This window comes from Vespa velutina, chromosome 6 (assembly GCF_912470025.1).
Source record: "Vespa velutina chromosome 6, iVesVel2.1, whole genome shotgun sequence".
Classification (NCBI taxonomy): domain Eukaryota; kingdom Metazoa; phylum Arthropoda; class Insecta; order Hymenoptera; family Vespidae; genus Vespa; species Vespa velutina.
The window spans coordinates 311,029-330,623 of NC_062193.1; the positions used below are offsets into that span (position 1 = coordinate 311,029).

General features: G+C 26.7%; 1 protein-coding gene and 3 long non-coding RNA genes across 7 annotated transcripts in view; 2 read left to right on the forward strand and 2 right to left on the reverse strand.

The window, feature by feature from the left end:
• The window catches only part of LOC124949930 (alpha-mannosidase 2), a 182,207-nt gene that overhangs the window by 66,760 nt on the left and 95,852 nt on the right, over positions 1 to 19,595 (reverse strand). The window lies entirely within an intron of this gene.
• On the reverse strand, positions 5,977 to 15,368 carry LOC124949942. The gene is made up of 2 exons (XR_007101210.1): positions 14,341 to 15,368; positions 5,977 to 13,760 (listed from the first exon to the last, which is right to left on the reverse strand). It is a non-coding gene; the product is annotated as an uncharacterized LOC124949942 (long non-coding RNA).
• On the forward strand, positions 8,204 to 8,735 carry LOC124949947. Its single transcript, XR_007101216.1, has 3 exons — positions 8,204 to 8,341; positions 8,428 to 8,560; positions 8,673 to 8,735. It is a non-coding gene; the product is annotated as an uncharacterized LOC124949947 (long non-coding RNA).
• Positions 10,399 to 11,386, forward strand: LOC124949946. The gene is made up of 3 exons (XR_007101215.1): positions 10,399 to 10,598; positions 10,722 to 11,047; positions 11,136 to 11,386. It is a non-coding gene; the product is annotated as an uncharacterized LOC124949946 (long non-coding RNA).

Here is a 19,595-nt window from a genome sequence, read left to right on the forward strand (position 1 = left end):
GAAATTCCTTTTCGTTTGCAATGGTATTTTACAAAACATGCTAAACTATCGGTCGTTAAAGACGACTGAATTCGCTGCAAACTTAGTTTCATAGTAAAAAAACGGATTGTCTAATTTTCAGCATGAAGAAATATATATATATATATATATATATATGAATATAGAGATATTTTAAAAAATGTTATTTTATGATTGATTTGTTGTTGTCACATGTAATATCCATATACGAATAACACGATTTTGTTTATGCAAGATTTAATGTCTTTAAGAGGACAACCGTGTCGTTCACCTATGAACTTATTATCCTGCGAATCGTTTTATTGTTTTATTTTCTTGCTTTTTTTATACGATCTCTTCTCTTCGAGTTACAAAAATTGAATCGTAGACGATCGAGATATTAATTTAATAGAAATGATGAAAGCAACGCTCATGTCATTGGCTAAAGTTGGAACAATACTTAAAAATTCATTAACAATATTCAACCACCGCATGACCACTCAGAAGAAATACCTGTCTAATTAATTATGTATAATTAATCAATAACAGAAGCGAACTAACAGGTATTATAAAAATTTCACACGAGGGATTAAATCGTAAAAGATCTCCTCTTCGTTTTTTTTTTTCCATAATTAATTTCGGATTAATTATTAAAGGATACAGGTTAGTGTATTTAACAAAAAAATTCTCTCAGTAGTTTGAAAAAAATATGATATCATCTTGAAAGACATAAAAACACTTTGAAAAATATTGGAATATTGTTAATATTTAAAATTTATTAAAATTCATTTATATATGTTATAGTTTTATCATCTTCCAAGGAATCATCTGTACGATTATTACGGACGAATATACTAAATTTCATTTTAGCATTCATTAATTTCAATAAATATAAAAAAAAATGCTAACAATGGTGTCAACATTTAACGATAAACATTTCTTCTTGTACTAATTAATGAGTGAAAATCGTTAACTCGAACGAAGATTAGAAATTAGTTTGTAGAGTTGGTATATGGCATAATAATCAAGGAAATAATTTTTTCGCTGATTATAAAATTATTGCTTTTCGTTTTGTTAATATTATGTATATAATCCATAATTATGTAAAGATCCGTTTACAACTATCCTTTTTTATTTTGGCGATGTTTAAAAGACCTTACGAAATCCTGTAAATTCATTTATTTGGATTAAATAAATCGTAAGATTTATTAAATGTAAAAAGTATTAAATATAATTGAGTCGAGATAAATAATGTGCAGGAGTTAATTGTAATAAAAAAAAAAAAATACACAGATATGATATAGAATATGAAATAAATATAGTACTGTCATTGTTCATTACATCTGAATTAAATAATTAAAATAATTATAATCTCTTATCGATTATTATTACGATCATTAAATAACGAGTTATTCATTGTAGATTTTTCATATTTTAATATTACTGTTTCAATTTCTTTCGACTTTATCATATAGCCTTCTTTACACATTCGATTTTTTGATTCGAATTGCCGATAAGCATAATTAATATTAATTATATCGATACAATTAATAACATTAATATAATAAATATATAAATATAATAGTAACAGTTCACCTTGAATATTTCTTAAAAAGCATCGTACAATATTGTGAGAATCGTTAATTATTTGTTACTCATATCAATCTTTATTATAGCCAATCAAATACGTTTTTGCTTTATACAGTATCGTTATATAACCGGCGGGGAATATTAAAAAAAAAAAAAAAAAAAGAAAAAAAAAATAACAAAGACAATTTCTTTTTGTTTTGTTTTCAAATGTAATATATTTATTTTTTAATATTGATCGTATTCCATTATATTCTATAGCATGAAGTTCGATTTAAAACAGATTTCTATTATTTGTCGAACGATAAAGAAGAATGAAGAATATAATTGGATTGTCTTTGTTATAAGGACTTACTATAAAGCCATTTATGTTTCTATTTTTCATTCTTCAATATTAAATGTTATTAATAATAATATAAGTTTTTATTATATTCTAACATAACGTCGATATGATAAAATTTGTATCTGGAAAAATTTATACGATGAAAATATTACTGACAATGTTTATAATTATCGTAGATTATTTTTCAATTAAGAATAATTTTTATCAGTCGTTTCAATTATTTAATTTCCAAAATAATTTCTACGAAAATTCTTTCTTAAAGCAATTTTTTTTTCTTTTGGTTTTGCTACGTTTTAAATATGGTAAAACATATATGGTAAAAGATTGATGTTGTATATAAATTATAGATAAAGCGCGAGGAAGAGAATCAATAAGAAAGAAAGATATAATCGATAAAAGAATATATTTGTTAATTATACATTAAATTAAACCGAACTATAGTAATCGAAAAAATAACTGTTATAGAATTGATATGGAATCAATATAATATCGGTTCTAAAGGATCGAAACCGAAATCGAAACCGAAACCGGATACGGGCGAGAATGGTTAGATATATCCATAACAGTTAGAAAATTTGTTCGATTCTCATAACTATTTCAAGAACCGAAACCGATATCATAACTGTTTTCAATCCCTAGTGCAAACTCAACAATGTATGTTCTCTTATGGGGAGAGATTGGTTGATAGAAAACTATACTCTTTCAATATGCAACAGCAATCTATTTAATAGGTAAGAAGTAACACCTGGTTAATTATTTAATTATTGCCTCGTTATATGGTAGGCCATGAAGTATAAAAATGTTATGCAAGGGACAACATCATCAAAATATATTTTTTACAATTTTAAAATCCATATTTTACAGATAATTTTTCCGAGCCCGAACAAACGTATTGTTATTATTTTAATGAAAAATCGAAATGTTTCAATCGCTGTAAACATACGATGTTCTTGTAATGGATTCGAATATGGATTCGATCAATATATTCATGTAAATGTTTTTAGCAATTTTATTAATAACATTTTGTTATTCTTACAATCGTATTTATCGCTTTTTTATCGCATATTTATTTTATATTGCATAGATTTTTACAGTGTATTAAACATCATTGAAACGAGTTAAATAAAGAATAAAAATTGATGATCGATTATGTTCGTTTTTCGTGTATTGTTTACACTCACGTTCGATATTTTTTTGGTTAAAGGTTAAGAATACAATTAGAACGAAAAAAAAACTGATGCCTTTCAGCATTTTCAAAACAAACTCTCGGTATCCTATTACGCCATTGTCGAACAGTCTCTAATTTTTAGATTCTTAGATCACTCATGTGTTCAACTATCACCTTCTAAGAAGACATGAAACAGTTTAGATCTTCTTCAATTACTTTTCTACTAAACATATACCTCTAGAAATTCTTCGAATCTTGACGTCAGCCAAAACATTGTCTCATAATACAATATATTATAGTATTGTTAAAATCCAATAGGAACCAAAAGCTTTTGTCCTCGGCAAGTTTCGTTGGTGAGATCAGTTAGGTGCTTTTGAAGAGAGAGAGAGGGAGAGAGACACAGAGAGAGAGAGAGAGAGAGAGAGAGAGAGAGAAATCAGAAGAAATCAATTAGAGAAAATCTGAAATGTCGTTCTATATATTCGGTCCAATAATTAGCTGAAACAAAGTCCTTAATTTAGTTTTTAAATCTTTATTCGATGAAGCAGGCAATTAAGTAATACGTCTGCATTTTGCAATCTGTAAAATTAATAATCAAATAATCATTCAATATTCTATAAATAAATAAATAATTCTTCGTATAAAATTGATAGTTAAATAGCAAGCCTGTATTTTAGAATTTTGTAAGACCCATAATCGATTAATGAATCTTTATTCCGCAGCTTATAAATACTCTAATAATAAATTTATAAGATTTTATCTAAAAATCGATGAGTCTTAAATCAATTGAACGATTTGTATTCTCTTAGAACGCTTACTGAACGCTTAATGATTAAAATTCATTAACACGACAAGCCAATTTTGTACGTCATTTTTGAAAAATTTAATCATTTTGGAATCTTTATTCTAATACTTTCTATACTTTCTTGTATTATTCCTTTCTAGACCTTATTAATATTTATATATATTTTAAATATTATTGATTTGCGATACTATAATATTAAAATAAATACACTCTAGAGATTCTAACATTCTACTAGCATATTTGTAATTTGTAATGAATATTTTTAAATTTAAATGTAATAAAACTTTTTTGATATTTTTTTGTTCATTCGTATTACATTTGATATTCCACATATTCGATGTAATAAGTGAAAGCAAATTAACATTATCAGTTCAAATTGACTAATTTAACAAAAAATAAAATGCTTTATTAACTCTATGCTCTTGATTCAGCATATAATGACCGTTCTGATACGTATGATACAAATTGCTCGCCATTCAATGTTTTTATCGATCGTATAACATGTTTACAACCTGTTCAATAGTTGCGTAAATAATTCATTAGGATAGCTATTGAACGGAAAAATAATTTTTCGAGAGAAATCTTTCCTTCGAGTAAATTTCTTCGAATTTTTTTTTTTCAAATCGATTATAATTTAAGATATTTCAAAAAGAATCTGAGTTGAATCATCAGTATAATAAAGTACTATATGTTATAATAAGATTATAACGTATCCTATAAACTTATACGAGATTATATCGTTGATAAATATATATGTTAATGCAAATGATAAATATTTATATACATTATTATATTTGTTTGTTATTAAAATTTTTTTTGGAGTTAATAAAGTTGAGAAAATATATCTCGTCGAATCGTTTTTCGATCATAGATTATTTTTCTAATAACTACAATTGTTCGAATAAATATAAATATCGTTATTTACAATTGATATTGTAAATGTTTAATATATAATACAGTTATTATAGTTGTTAATTTAATTTCAAGGGAAGTTAGGTATGAATGAAATATTAATGAAACGTTATTACATCATAGGATTTATGTTCGTAATATATGCTTATCATTATTATTATTATTTTATACAATTTTTTATATTTGTGATATTTACCTAATATCTTGTTGTTTATTAATTGTATGCTCATGTAAACGATTTTTTTTTTAAATATCGTTTTATCAGTGTTATTAGAAAATGTACTCCTAGTATCGCATCATATTTTTAAAAATGTAAAAGTTTGTCCATAAATATATTCGTAAAATTATTTTACATTAATCACAATTTGTCTTAATACTATAGTTAGTTATTATAGTAAATGCAAAGTATAATTTATTACTATAATTAATTATTATAATTAATCCAAATTATAGTTGATATAATATAGTTAATGTGAATATCGTTTTTATTCGCTAGAGTGTCTTACAATTTATGTTGAGTTTAATAAAAAAAAAAAAGAAAAAAAAAATCAAAGTGATAAACAGAGAAAAAATATTTATTACGGATATATGATTGGTCATTCGTTTAATATTTATAAATAAAAAATGAAAAGAAAAAAAAATAAGACAAGTTTAAAAAATATGTAATTGTATGAAATTATGTGTATACATATATATATATATATATATATATATATATATATATATATATATATGTATGCTGACGTAATGATATAGGCGATATTAAAATTATATATTATATGTATATAAATTATAAACTATATATAATGTGCAATAATAATAAAAATTAAGAAAATGTCTCATATAGTTTGCACTCCAGGGGATTATCTCTGTGTAAAATATATGTAAATACATATATTATATTTTACACAGAGATAATCCCCTGATTAACGATAATTATTAATTCGATAGATAAAAAAAGGAAAGAGCTAACGGAGAAACGTGAAATCGATATAACACGTGTAAAAAAAGAAAAGAAGAGTAAAACAAAAGTAGTTAGATCCTACGAGAAAGAATTCAATAAATTTCAGGTGTCACTGACAAAAGAAGAAAAACAAATCGAACGAATTATTTTAATTAATTAATTGACAACGATAAAAAGGGAAGAAAATAATTCTCGATATAACCAGAGTAATCGTTTTATAATCATTCTATTTTTATATAATATTAACTTACTTACGTCAATCCTATAGTATACTTCACAATATTTAAACTTACATGTAAAACACAAAATCTTCTTTTTCTTAAAGTAATGAATTATCTTCGAGGTGATGAGAGCGAATTACTGATAGAATTAGACAATAATAAGGAGCAAGTTTGTAACGTGGATGTCCTTTGTGGAGAGCATAAAATATCCTACTACGTAAAGACGCAAAAGCACAGTTGCTTAAATTGGCAGCAATTGTATGTATTAAACAGGTATATATTTCAAGCTACTAACTTGTTAAGATATAATCCAATAAATATTAACGAATATTATTCACACTTAAAACACTGAAGATCGTTAATTTCAATAGTAGATGTATCATCTTCGAGCGATAAAATTAAACTGCGAGAGAATGAGAAGGTCAGAAGGAATACGATCATAATGCGCATGTCCTTTGTAGAGGGGCTGGGGGGTGGGGATAAAATGTCCTACTATCTAAAGACGCAACAACTAATTACTTAATAACTGGGAACAAACACTTGTTTGAAATATACAATTGCGATAATGTGTGTAAAATCTTACAACACGATAAAAATTTTACATAAGCTAACGCTATTAAAAAAAGTCTTCTTACAATTCGAGATAATTTCCAAACGTTCTCTCCTATATATAATTATTAAAATGTTACCAGAAGGGACAATACTTAATCAAGGTAAAAACGTGGGTTCGAAATCGATCAAAGTTAGTTACTCATCACAGACGGCAGTATGCATTCAAAAGAAGAGGACTATATCAGCAACGGGTATTACGCTTGGAATCTTCGATTATTTAGATTAATCGGTCTATGGGAATACAACTCATCGTTGAAACAACAGATTTACATTTGTTCTATAAATATTGTAATACTCCTAGGATTAAGTCGATTGGTAACTTTTCTGATTAATGAATAAATATTTCATATAATTTATGAAAAAAAAAAGATTTTTTCAAAGTACAATATAAATGACTGCTTACTTATTAGATTAACTAATTGTACTCTAGATTTATATGTTTTTCACATCAGAACCAAAAATAAATTTGCTCACCAAATTATTGGAAACTATCTTGCCTACTCTATGCTTCGGATCTTGCTACTGGAACCTATTGTTGAAGAATGCAATTGTCCGAAATTCGTTCAAAGTATTTTTTAATAATTATAAACGACATACTTGTGTATTATAATAATTAATTTATGGTATAACTTTTAGATGAAGAAAATTATGTGTCGTATTAATTGTGATTGGATAGATCTTGCAGACAAGCCGGAGTTAATAATACTAAAAAAATATGCGAATGTAAGCAGACAATCTACTATCATAATCGCAAGTGAGTAAAAGAAAATAAGCATAGTAAAAGTATTAGAAATTCATTAAGTTGCACTTATAGAATCTACATTGGAGCCTTTACTATTTCAGTTAGTTTTTACACCTATATTATCTTATTAATATTTCCATCTTTATTACGTATCTTTCAATATATTCTTGGTGTAATAAATGAAACTGAATTAATATTACCAGTTCGTGATGAATATTTTATGAAAAATCAATTGTTTTACTTTACTACACTTTTGTACGAATACATAGCTCTGTGCATTGTCTGCATGATGGGAGTAGCTAACTACTCAATGTTCATAGCAATTATACAGCATGCCTGTGCACTGTTTAATATTATCGAGTAAGCAATCAATAATAATGATATATTTTACTATGCAACATAATAATTTTCAGTATATAATTTTTTCTGAATATTTAATTAACAGAATTGCTGATTATTACAGATGGAAAGTAAATGAGTATTTTAAAAAACAACCATGTAACAACTATCGTCCGTTTACTCTTAAAGATGAAAACGAGTGGATCGTTGATACAATAGAATTATACAATAACGCACTTAAGTTGGTATCTAATTTTATAAAGATATTATTGCAAATTCGTATTATATGTGCAAATTCCTAATATTAATATTACAATATTTCTTTTACTTCTCCAGTTTTGTCGATTTAATAAAATTGCTTTATGAGACAATTTATATATTCGAAGGATTCTTCGCGTCAATTTTAATTATTGTAGATTATATTTACGTAAGTAACATATATGTCGTAAATGAAAAATTTCAAAAATATCATATCGAAGTACAAAACATAGAAATTTGTTTTTAGTTATTTCAGATACTTTGTTTTACCCTAAATGCGAATGAAGGAATAACAAAATTCTGTTATGTCATTGGATCTCTGCTCGTAATATATGCTTACTTTTATCTGGGACAGAAATTAATAGATGAGCACACTGATTTATTTATTCAGTTGTAAATATTTGTAGTATATTATATATATATATTTATAATTTTCTTTAATATTCTCTTAAATATTTATGAATAATTAATTTTTCTAGATGTCAAATCCCGTTTTATTTGTTATCATTGAAAACGCAAAAAATATTACTTCTACTGATCATGAAAACCATGAGACCATGTTATCTTTCTATAAGGGGAATAGTCGTAGTATCTCACTATACTTTTGCGAAGGTAACATATTTTCTGCAGATGTACAGAACAACGTTCTGCAGATATAGATTCTGCAGCTGTACTGATAACGATTTTCGAAGAACTTTATATCAATACAAATTTAATTTTGCAGTTAATGAAGTCGTCATTTTCATTTGCTATGGTATGTTTTAAACTGTAATGACTTTAACCGATTAAGAATATAGTATAATAATTCATTATATAGCATTAGAAAAATGTAGAAATTTCTGTGGTATAATCTGCAAATATTAAATTGATGCAAATTCTTCGTTTAAAAGTAAATTTTATTTTCCACTATTTAGTATTATACAAAAATAAAAAATCTTATTTTACCCTTTTTCATTTTATATTTCCCACTACATGTTTGTTATCATATAGTATTTACTTAGAATTCTTGAGTTTGCTATTAATTAGAAAAATATCTGTCAAAAAAGAAAATCTGGCAAAAAGAAAAATTCTGTTATGCAATCTTGTTAGGCAATCTTGTCATTTCAAATGTTCACTAAATAATAATCCTAATATTGGTTACTTGCATCTACACAATAATAGTAGAAATAATAATTAATGTATATCTTATAATGAACGTAGACCCCAAAAGACATTCTGTTGAAAACAGAACTTTAACAGAATCTTTGTGATGGCTGTTGTGTTAGAAATCATACAAATCTATACATTCAAGGTAATTCTATGAAGGAATAAACAATTGTACATAATATTAACATTGAATAATTATTCTTATTCATTTGTTACATTACAAATGATAAGAATAGAATGCTAATGCATCATGTAGCCATATTCTATTTCAAAAGAGTAATACATATGTTATCTTCAAAAGACAAAAGTGTATAGCAAGAAAACAAAGTAATTCACATAACTTTTGTTGAAGAGGTAAAGTATGATAGAATGTTAAAGGGACAAGGATAGTTTACTTAATACTTGAAAAGAAACATCTGTTTAATTGTACAGGTAATAAAGGTAAAAAAATGGAAAACGTGATAATGGTTTTAGATAAAATATTGCAAGTAAAGGAGATTTAAATAATTTTCATAAAACTTTTAAATCAACAACAATGCTTGTTTTTTAAGATCACAATAAAAGGGTCAATTAGTGAATATTGACAATTAAATGTTTCCATGTAACGGTTGTGGATGTTACTTTGCAAAACAAACGTATTTAATAAGAAACATTTTTAGAACTATTTCAATTTGTAATATTTCAAATTATCATAAATGGAGGATAGTTAAAAATAAAAAAGATCAAAAATATAATTCATAACATTTCATGTTCAAACGATTTCTATATTCACAGTAAAAATGAAAAGAAAAATATGTATGAAAAAAATATATAAGTTTTTGTGAACATAAATAAAAATATTTTACGGGGAGAAATAAACAAATGTTGACATATGAATACTAAACGAAAATTTTTATTAACATATAATCCAATAAATATTAAGGGATATTACTCACTTGTAAAATACTTATATTTGGTATTTTAGTATTAGATGTGTCATCTTCAAGCGATAAAATTAAACTGCGAGAGAATGAAAAGGTAAGAAAAAGTCAGATCGTAACGCGCATGTCCTTTGTGGTGGGGACAAAATATCCTGGTATGTAAAAAGCAGCATCAAATTACTTAATAGTTGGGAACATACATCTGTTTTACGCATACAATTATCGACAATAGGGAGGAAAACATAGATTTTATATGAAGAATCGCTATAAGAAAATCCTTTTTATCGGTTCGATACAACTTCCAAACGTTCTTCCTAACATTGAATTATTAACATGTTACCAGAAGGGATAATTAGAATACTTAATCAAGTAACGAAGGTGGGTTCGAAGTCGATCGAAGTTAGTTAGTCACCACAGACGGCAGTATGCATTCGAAAGAAGAGGACTATATCAACAACGAGTATTACGCTCGTAATCTTCAATTTTTTAGATTAATCGGTCTATGTGAATATCAGGCATCGTTGAAGCAACTAATTTATGTTTATTTTATAAAGATCATATTAGCCATCGCATTATTTCCGCAGGTAATCATAATTCTTATTAATGATTAAATATTCCATATAATTATTAACGAAAAAAATGATATTATCTCAAGAATTTAAATGACTATTTCTTTATATATTACTAATAAACGGATTGTGATTTAGATTTATATGCTTTTCACGTCAGAATCAAACATAAATGTGATCACCAAATCATTGGAAACAACTCTGCCTACTTTATGCTTCGGATCTTGCTATTGCAATCTATTGTCGAAAACTACAATTGTATTAATATAATTGTTACAAATACATTTTGCAATTATAAATTATATACACGTGTGTTAGAATAGATAATTTATCGTACAACTTTCAGATTAAGAAAATTTTGCATCATATCAAATGTGATTGGGTAGATTTTGCAGATAAGCCGGAGATAATGATACTAAAAAAATATGCAAATATAAGCAGACAATCTACTATTATAATCGCAAGTGAGAAAAATAAATATACATTACAATAGTATTACAAATCCATTAAGCTACAATTACTAAAACTATATTATTACCTTTACTCTTTCAGTCAGTTTTTACATGTATATCGTTTTACTGATGTTTCCATCCTTGTTACGTATCTTTCAATACATTTTTGGTGTAATAAATGAAACTGAATTAATACTACCAGTTCGTGCTGAATATTTTATGAAAAATCAATTGTTTTACTTTATTGCACTTTTGTACGAATACATAGGCATGTGCATTGTCTGCATGATAGGAGTAGCTAATTACTCAATGTTCATAGCAATTATACAGCATGCCTGTGCACTGTTTAATATCATCCAGTAAGAAATCAATAATAATGATATATTTTACTATGTAACATAATAATTTTCAGTATACAATTTTTTCTGAATATTTAATTAACAGAATTGCTGATTATTACAGATGGAGAGTAAATGAGTATTTTAAAAAACAACCATGTAACAACTATCGTCCGTTTACTCTTAAAGAGGAAAACGAGTGGATCGTTGATACAATAGAATTATACAATAACGCACTTAAGTTGGTATCTAGTTTTATAAAGATATTATTGCAAATTCGTATTATATGTGCAAATTGCTAATATTAATATTACAATATTTCTTTTACTTCTCCAGTTTTGTCGATTTAATAAAATTGCTTTATGAGACAATTTATATATTCGAAGGATTCTTCGCGTCGATTTTAATTATGGTAGATTATTTCTACGTAAGTAATAAATTTATTGTAAATTAAAAATTTCAAACATATCGTATTGGGGTACAAAACGTAGAAATTTGTTATTAGTTATTTCAGATACTTTGTTTTACCCTAAATGCGAATGAAGGAATAACAAAATTCTGTTATGTCATTGGATCTCTGCTCGTAATATATGCTTACTTTTATCTGGGACAGAAATTAATAGATGAGCACGCTGATTTCTTCATTCAGTTGTAAGTATTTATAGTATATTCAATTTTCTAATCCATTTTCTTAGATATTTATGAGTAATTAATTTTCCTAGATGTCAAATCCCCTTTTATTTATTATCATTGAAAACGCAAAAAATATTACTTCTATTGATAATGAAAACCACGAGACCATGTTATCTTTCTTTAAGAGGACTGGTCGTAGTATCACACAATACTTTTGCCAAGGTAACAAAATTTTTCTGTATATAATTAATGATTTTTGAAAAATTCTATATCAATAGAGATTTAGTTTTGCAGTTAATGCAGAAATCATTTTCATTTGCTATGGTATTTTTTAACTTGCAATGACTTTAACAAATTAAAATTGATATATGATCATATCTTACACTGCGTTATAAAAATACAGAAATTCTTGCTTTTTTGTCTGCAAATACTGAATTGATGCAAATCCTTCGTTTATATACATTATTTAGTAATATTCATAAATAAAAAATCTTACTGTATCCTTTTTCATTATATATATCCATGTTTAGATTTATTGTTATATAACATTTTCTTACAATGATGGGATTTGTTATTACTTAGAAAAATATCTGTTAAAAAAGAAAACCTGCAGAAAAGAAAAATTCTGCTAGAGGCAATCTTGTGATTTTATTTCAAATGTTTGTTAAGTTATAATTCTGATATACGTCATGTATGTGTACACAATGATAGTACAAATGGTAATAAAACAAAATTATACTGAATCTACACTTGCAAAGATATTCTTTTGAAAACAGAATTTGAACAGAATCCTTCTGATGACTGTTGTCTTAGAAATCATACAAATCTATACATTCAAGGTAATTCCATGAAGGAATAAACAATTGTACATAATATTAACATTGAATAATTATACTTATTCATTTGTTACATTACAAATGATAAGAATAGAATGCTAATGCGTCATGTAGCCATATTCTATTTCAAAAGAGTAATACATATGTTATCTTCAAAAGACAAAAGTGTATAGCAAGAAAACAAAGTAATTCACATAACTTTTGTTGAAGAGGTAAAGTATGATAGAATGTTAAAGGGACAAGGATAGTTTACTTAATACTTGAAAAGAAACATCTGTTTAATTGTACAGGTAATAAAGGTAAAAAAATGGAAAACGTGATAATGGTTTTAGATAAAATATTGCAAGTAAAGGAGATTTAAATAATTTTCATAAAACTTTTAAATTGACAATAATACTTATTTTTCAAGATCTCAATAGAATAATGCTTACATGTTAAGCACCAACATGCTCTATAAACGTAGTTATACGTTATCTTCAAGAGACAAAAGTAAAGTGATGAGAGAATGAAACGATAAGAGAGTTCATAATGCGCATGTCCCTTTTGGAGAGGATAAAATACTCTTTTAACAATGTAATAATAAATTACTTAACAACTGGGAACATACACCTGTTTTTCACATACAATAGTCAATTATGGGAAAAAGAATTTAGAACACGTTCGAGACGTGAAGTATCCCTATAAAAAAGTTCAAAACAATTTCCAAACGTTCTCTCCTACATTTAATTATTAAAATGTTATCAGAAGGGACAATACTTAATCAAGCTAAAAACGTGGGTTCGAAATCGATCAAAGTTAGTTACTCATCACAGACGGCAGTATGCATTCAAAAGAAGAGGACTATATCAGCAACGGGTATTACGCTTGGAATCTTCGATCATTTAGTCGTCATTTTTATTTGCTATGGTATTTTTTAATCTGCAACGATTTTAACAGAGAAAAAATGTCATATGATAATCTTTGATTACACAGCATTATATTAATGTAGAAATTCTTGGTTTTAATTCTGACTAGATGCAAATTATTTGTCCAATAGAAATTTTATTTTCCTATATCTATAATTTTTTATAAATAACAAATCTTTGTGTTTCCTTTCTGATTTAATGTTTCTACATTAAATTGCATTGATTAATTTATAATATTTTATTATTATCATTGAATTTGTTATTAGTTAGAAAATATTAATTATAATTATCAGTAAGTTTGTCATTGTATTTAAGAAGCTATGTTAATAAAGAGGATATCCCGTTTTTAATCAATCACGTGTATCACAATAATAATAGAAATAATAATAGTAATAATACAAAGTTATAATGAATATACAATTGAAAAGATATATATGAATGCTTTCTTACGATGAAAATTATGTGAGAAATAATATCATATCTGCACAGGAATATGTTTGTTGTAAAGGAATGAACAATTGTTCGTATATTAACATTGTTCACTTGTTCCAGTACAAATGATAGATTATAATACTAACTCTTCAAATACTCACATTCTTTTTCTTTTGCAGTAATGTGTCATCTTCAAGCGATGAAATTAAACTACGGAAGTTTGAAACGTTAAGAAGTACGTTCATAACGCGCATGTCGTTATGGAAGGGGATAGAATACCTTACAAGGTAAGGAAGCAGTAGCAAATTACTTAGATAATACCTGGAAGGATATATTCGTTTAATCACACAGAACATGCCTAAAGTAGGGAGGAGGGCGGGGGAAGCCTGTAAAATGTTATAAAATTAAAGAAGAAAAAAAAAAAAAAAAGAAGAAATTATCTTCAGAAAGATTTAAAGGTTTTAGTTTTTCAAGTAAAAATAACTTTTAAAAATTAATATCCAATAATGTCCATTTATTTATTTATTTAATAATTTATATATTTATTCAATGAGCAAAACAATATCGTTTAAGTACGAAATATTAACGACGAATGAATGAAGCTATCTATCTATCGCTGAAAATTCTAATCTTTTTTTTTTTTTCTTTTCTTATCATCTAATAGTAAAAAAACAAGATGGATTTCAGTTTAATGTCAGATCTTCATGTCAGATTTTCATGTCAGATCTTCATGTCAAATCTTAATATGAAGTATTCCGAACGTTGTTACCTAATCTATTCATTGGATTTTGTTATTATTACGTTATTATTATATTGCGCACGTACGAACGCACCCTTGACTATTTATATGTAAAACTTTCTCTCAAATCGCGAATGTCGTATATCACTGAACGAAATATTTACTCTTGAGAATTCGTTGGATGCACGATAAGAAAGGAAAGAAAAAAAAAAGGAATAAAACGAGCCAATAAATCTAATAAGCTGGACGATAAAAATAAGAAATGAACTCATTGACCAAATGAGTCATGATTTTTCTTTGGAGCTTTTTATTTTTGAAGTAATTATTTTTTTATTTTTATTTTTTTTTTTTTAAGAACTTGCACTTGCGATTATTTCATCATTCAAGACGAATTATCCAGATGCGTCTACAACGTATAAATAATCATTGATTGCTTCCCCTTCCCTCCCCCTCGCTCTTATTTCCTCTCTAATATTAAAAAAAAAAAAAAAAAAAAAAAAAAAATCTACCTCCACCGATCAGGAGTTGTTATTTACATTTACGTTCGTAAATATTCATTGAGAAAATCTACAGCTCGAATTATTTTTCTGCAAATTACAATACGAAATATTTTTAAATCGATCGATATCACATAACGAAACAGGTAACTTCGAATATCATTTAAAAATTCGCTTTAAATACCCGACTCGATTACACTTTTTATTCTAATGATAAACAATAAATTTGTTATTGTTAAAGTTAATAATTCCGTCGTGATCAATTAATGAATCAATTAAATACACAACGGAAAATAATGAGATACAATGAGATACAATGTAATGATAAATATATGTCCTTGTCGTCAACACTGTTCAACAATATTTCGTTCAAATTATTCGTCGAAATCGCAGATGTGTTGTAATAATCGACTTAACGTATAATTTTCCAACGAAGAAAATTCTACATTGTATGCATAAACGTTCGTTGATAAACGATCTAGTGGTGGATAAATCGGAATTGATAATTCAAAAAAAAAAAAAAAAAAAAAAAAAAAAAAAAAAAAAAAAAAAAAAAAAAGAAAAAAAGAGAGAAAAAATATATTCGAATCGCAGGGAATTATCTGTAGTTACGATCGCAAAGAAAAAAAAAATACACATCGTAAAAATGTGTCACTAATTCATTATTATATATTTGCACGATTTTAATCAATGATTTTATTCTTTCGATAAGCTTTTATCCATATATCGTTTTTTCTTTTCTATCCTTTTATCTTTGTTGCGTACCTTTCAGTATGTTTCTGATGAAATAAGTGAAACTGGATCGATATTACCAACTTATGTTAACTATTATCTAAAAAGCTGCATATATTATTATTCTGTGTTCTCGTACGAATAAATAGCCATGTACATTGTACATGCATGATAAGAATTGTCAACTATTCAACAGTTTATAACAGTCATACATCGTGTCTCTAATCAATAACTACGATTAAAAACAAATATTAAAAACAAAAAAAATAAAGTTTTAGTTAAAACTCTTTTTGCTAGTTTGTAATTTACAATATTTTTGATTTATCATTTTATAGATTGATAATAGATGAATTATTACAAAGAAATTAATATAATTTAATAAACATGCTTGTAAAGTATTATAAAACGATTGATAGACTGTTTTTTCTAATTATTTCATTTATTATCATTTATGATAAACACGAGGGATGAATTTAAAAAATATTTAGTTATATATTGTCATCTTGAAAAAGATAGAAATAGATAATCGTATCGACGTATTTATAAAAATGTATGCATTTGTAATTTTTTCTTTACAATTCTGAAATTTCGTTTTACTTGTTATCATTGAAAAATCTAATGCATTTGTTGTTAATTAAAAGCATGGAGTTCATCCTATCTCTTCATAAAAAGGAGTGTCAGTGGTTATACGATTATCTTTTTCCTATGGTTAAAAATATTCCAGACATGTAGACTATTTTTTTTATTTTTGAAAAATATACTTAGAAGAAATTTTTGCTTTTAACTCGTGCAAAAGACATTCTCATTAGCTACGATATTTTATAATTTACATTGAAGTCGAGTATTTGCTTTTTATTTATTTTCTTTTTTGACGTAGTATAGATTATTATAAAAATATTATTATCATTAAATAATCTATCATTTTATTCTTTTCTTATTCCGTATTTTTAAATCTTAGTAAATATTTAGTAACTCCATTTTCATTTAATATTTCACGTTCTTTTCCATTTTTCTTTCTAATACAATAATAATAACCACAGTAATAATAATAAAATATTGTACTCGATGTATATATTCGATAAATTTCAGTATTTTTATTATCGATATTTTTAAAAGGTTGTATAGATTTTGAAGTATATTTTCGTTTTCCGATGAAATTTAATCGTTCGATTCTTATAACCATTCATATGGTTTCTGAGTGTGGTCAATGTGGTCAATGTTACGTCGTGCGTCGTTAATAGAATGATGCGTTCAATAAATTTGAGAAAATGGATCCTTGAAGAGGATGCACTCATTCGTAAATGATATCACTTGGTTGGTAGAATATATACAGGGTGTGTTTTGTAAGTTTGAACGAAAAAAAAAAAAAAAAACCTTGTTGAAACCAAAAATTTGATATTACTTTTCATCGATGTCAATTATTATATAATTAAATAATTTCAATTTGTCATATTGCAAAACGATTGCATAAATGTATTACAAATAAACTGCATGTATATTTTATTAAAAGTTATATATATATATATATCAAAATAAATTTATATATGAATATTCGTAATTATAATGTTAAATGTTTTATATCAATGAGAGATATAATTACGAAATAAATTTTAACGCTTAAAGATAATACAATATTTAATAAATGAATTCTCGAATTTATGTCAAGTGTTTAAAAGACACCCTGTATATGAGATAAACGCAGGTGCCTTCCGGTCCCTTAGATTTCAATCCGTTCGCGTTCCCACAAATTCCCGTTTCAAATTCGTCCTACTCGCTTCATGCTTCATAGACTATTCTCCCACTTTTCAACCAATCGAAAACGTACGTCCATTAATAATAATTAGACGTACATACTTCGAATCGAGCGTGCTAACATTGTCCATATTACTAAGGGAAATTTGTTATCGGTCGATAAAATATGCGAAAAATATCATATTTCATGCATACATTGTAGATGAAATTTATGGCTTACTAATAATACATTGCATTAAAACGAGTAACTCCGTATGAGAGAAAATATATGATGGATGGCGAAATAAATAAAAAAGAAAAGAATAAAAAGAAAGAAAAAAAAATGTCAACGAGTATCGAAATAAATGATAATAAATCTAAATAATTCATTAATTAATTAATTTAATGAACACACACACATATATACATATATATATATATCCATTATATGTACATACATGTTGTGTATTGGAAAACTTCGTATACATACATATACATAGATATGTTAAAAAAAAAAAAGAAATAAATGAAAGAGAATTCGAATTTTTAGAAAGTTGATCCGCAGGAAGTGGGAAGTCATAATACGATAGAAGCCAAAGAGTAATCGATACATTGCAATCGGAAATACGTTTTGAGTCCATGTTCTCAAGGAGGGGATGTTTCCATCGGAGACCCGATTAAGGATAGGGCGAAGCCCTTCCTCTCCTTCACTCCCTACTTTCACCCTCGTTCGCTCTAAGCGACAAACTTTCGACGTCACGTATAAAAGATCGAAGGGATAAGAGGAAAAGAGAGAGGTAGACAGATAGACGAAGAGAGAGAGAGAGAGAGAGAGAGGCAAATAGAGGGAAAGAGAAAGATAAAAGTAAAACGAAAAGCAATGAGGGAGAAAGAGAGAGAGGCAAATAGAGGGAAAGAGAAAGATAAAAGTAAAACGAAAAGCAATGAGAGAGAGAGAGAGAGAGAGAAGAGTAGAAATCAAAAGAAAATCTCTCTCTATCTCTCTTTCTCTCTCTCTTCTTTTCATTCTTCGTTGAGTGTCGAGGACCAGCTGTGATCGTGGTGAGAACAAAAAGAAACGTCTGCTGGGAAGTGGTCCTCGACGAATCAAAGAGCTTGCGTGGCACAACCCTCCAAGCATCCCTTCGCACGTAGGTATATATTTATTGGCTAGTCATACGTACGTACGCGTGTCTCAACGTAAAAGAAAAAAAAAGAAAGGAAAAAAAAGAAAAGAAAAAAAATGTAGACGTACGTGGCCACTTCTGGTACGTGACCGTGCCAAAACGTTCTTTTCTTTTCTTTTCTTTTCTTTTCTTTTCTTTTTTTTCCCTACTTGGCTAAGCCACTTCTCACAGGCACTCTCTTTCCCACACTCTCAACTCGAAACCTTTCCAAGAGGTTGCTACCAAGAGCTGTGGTTGATACCCCAATAGAGGGAGTTGCGTTAGGATGGAGCACGTATGTGTAATTATTAATTATCAAATTGGTAGACGTTCATTATTTTTGTATGTAATTAATAATTAATAGAAAAGAAATAAAGAATGGAAGAAAACAAAATAAAAAAGAAAAAGAAAGGAAAAAAATAGAAATATTAATTAAGAGACTTTATCAAGAGATTTTATTCACATAAGTAAATTATCATCACGGGTTTGTAAATTTTTGCAGATATTAAACGCACTATAGAGCATTAATGTATTTTACAAATAATAATAAT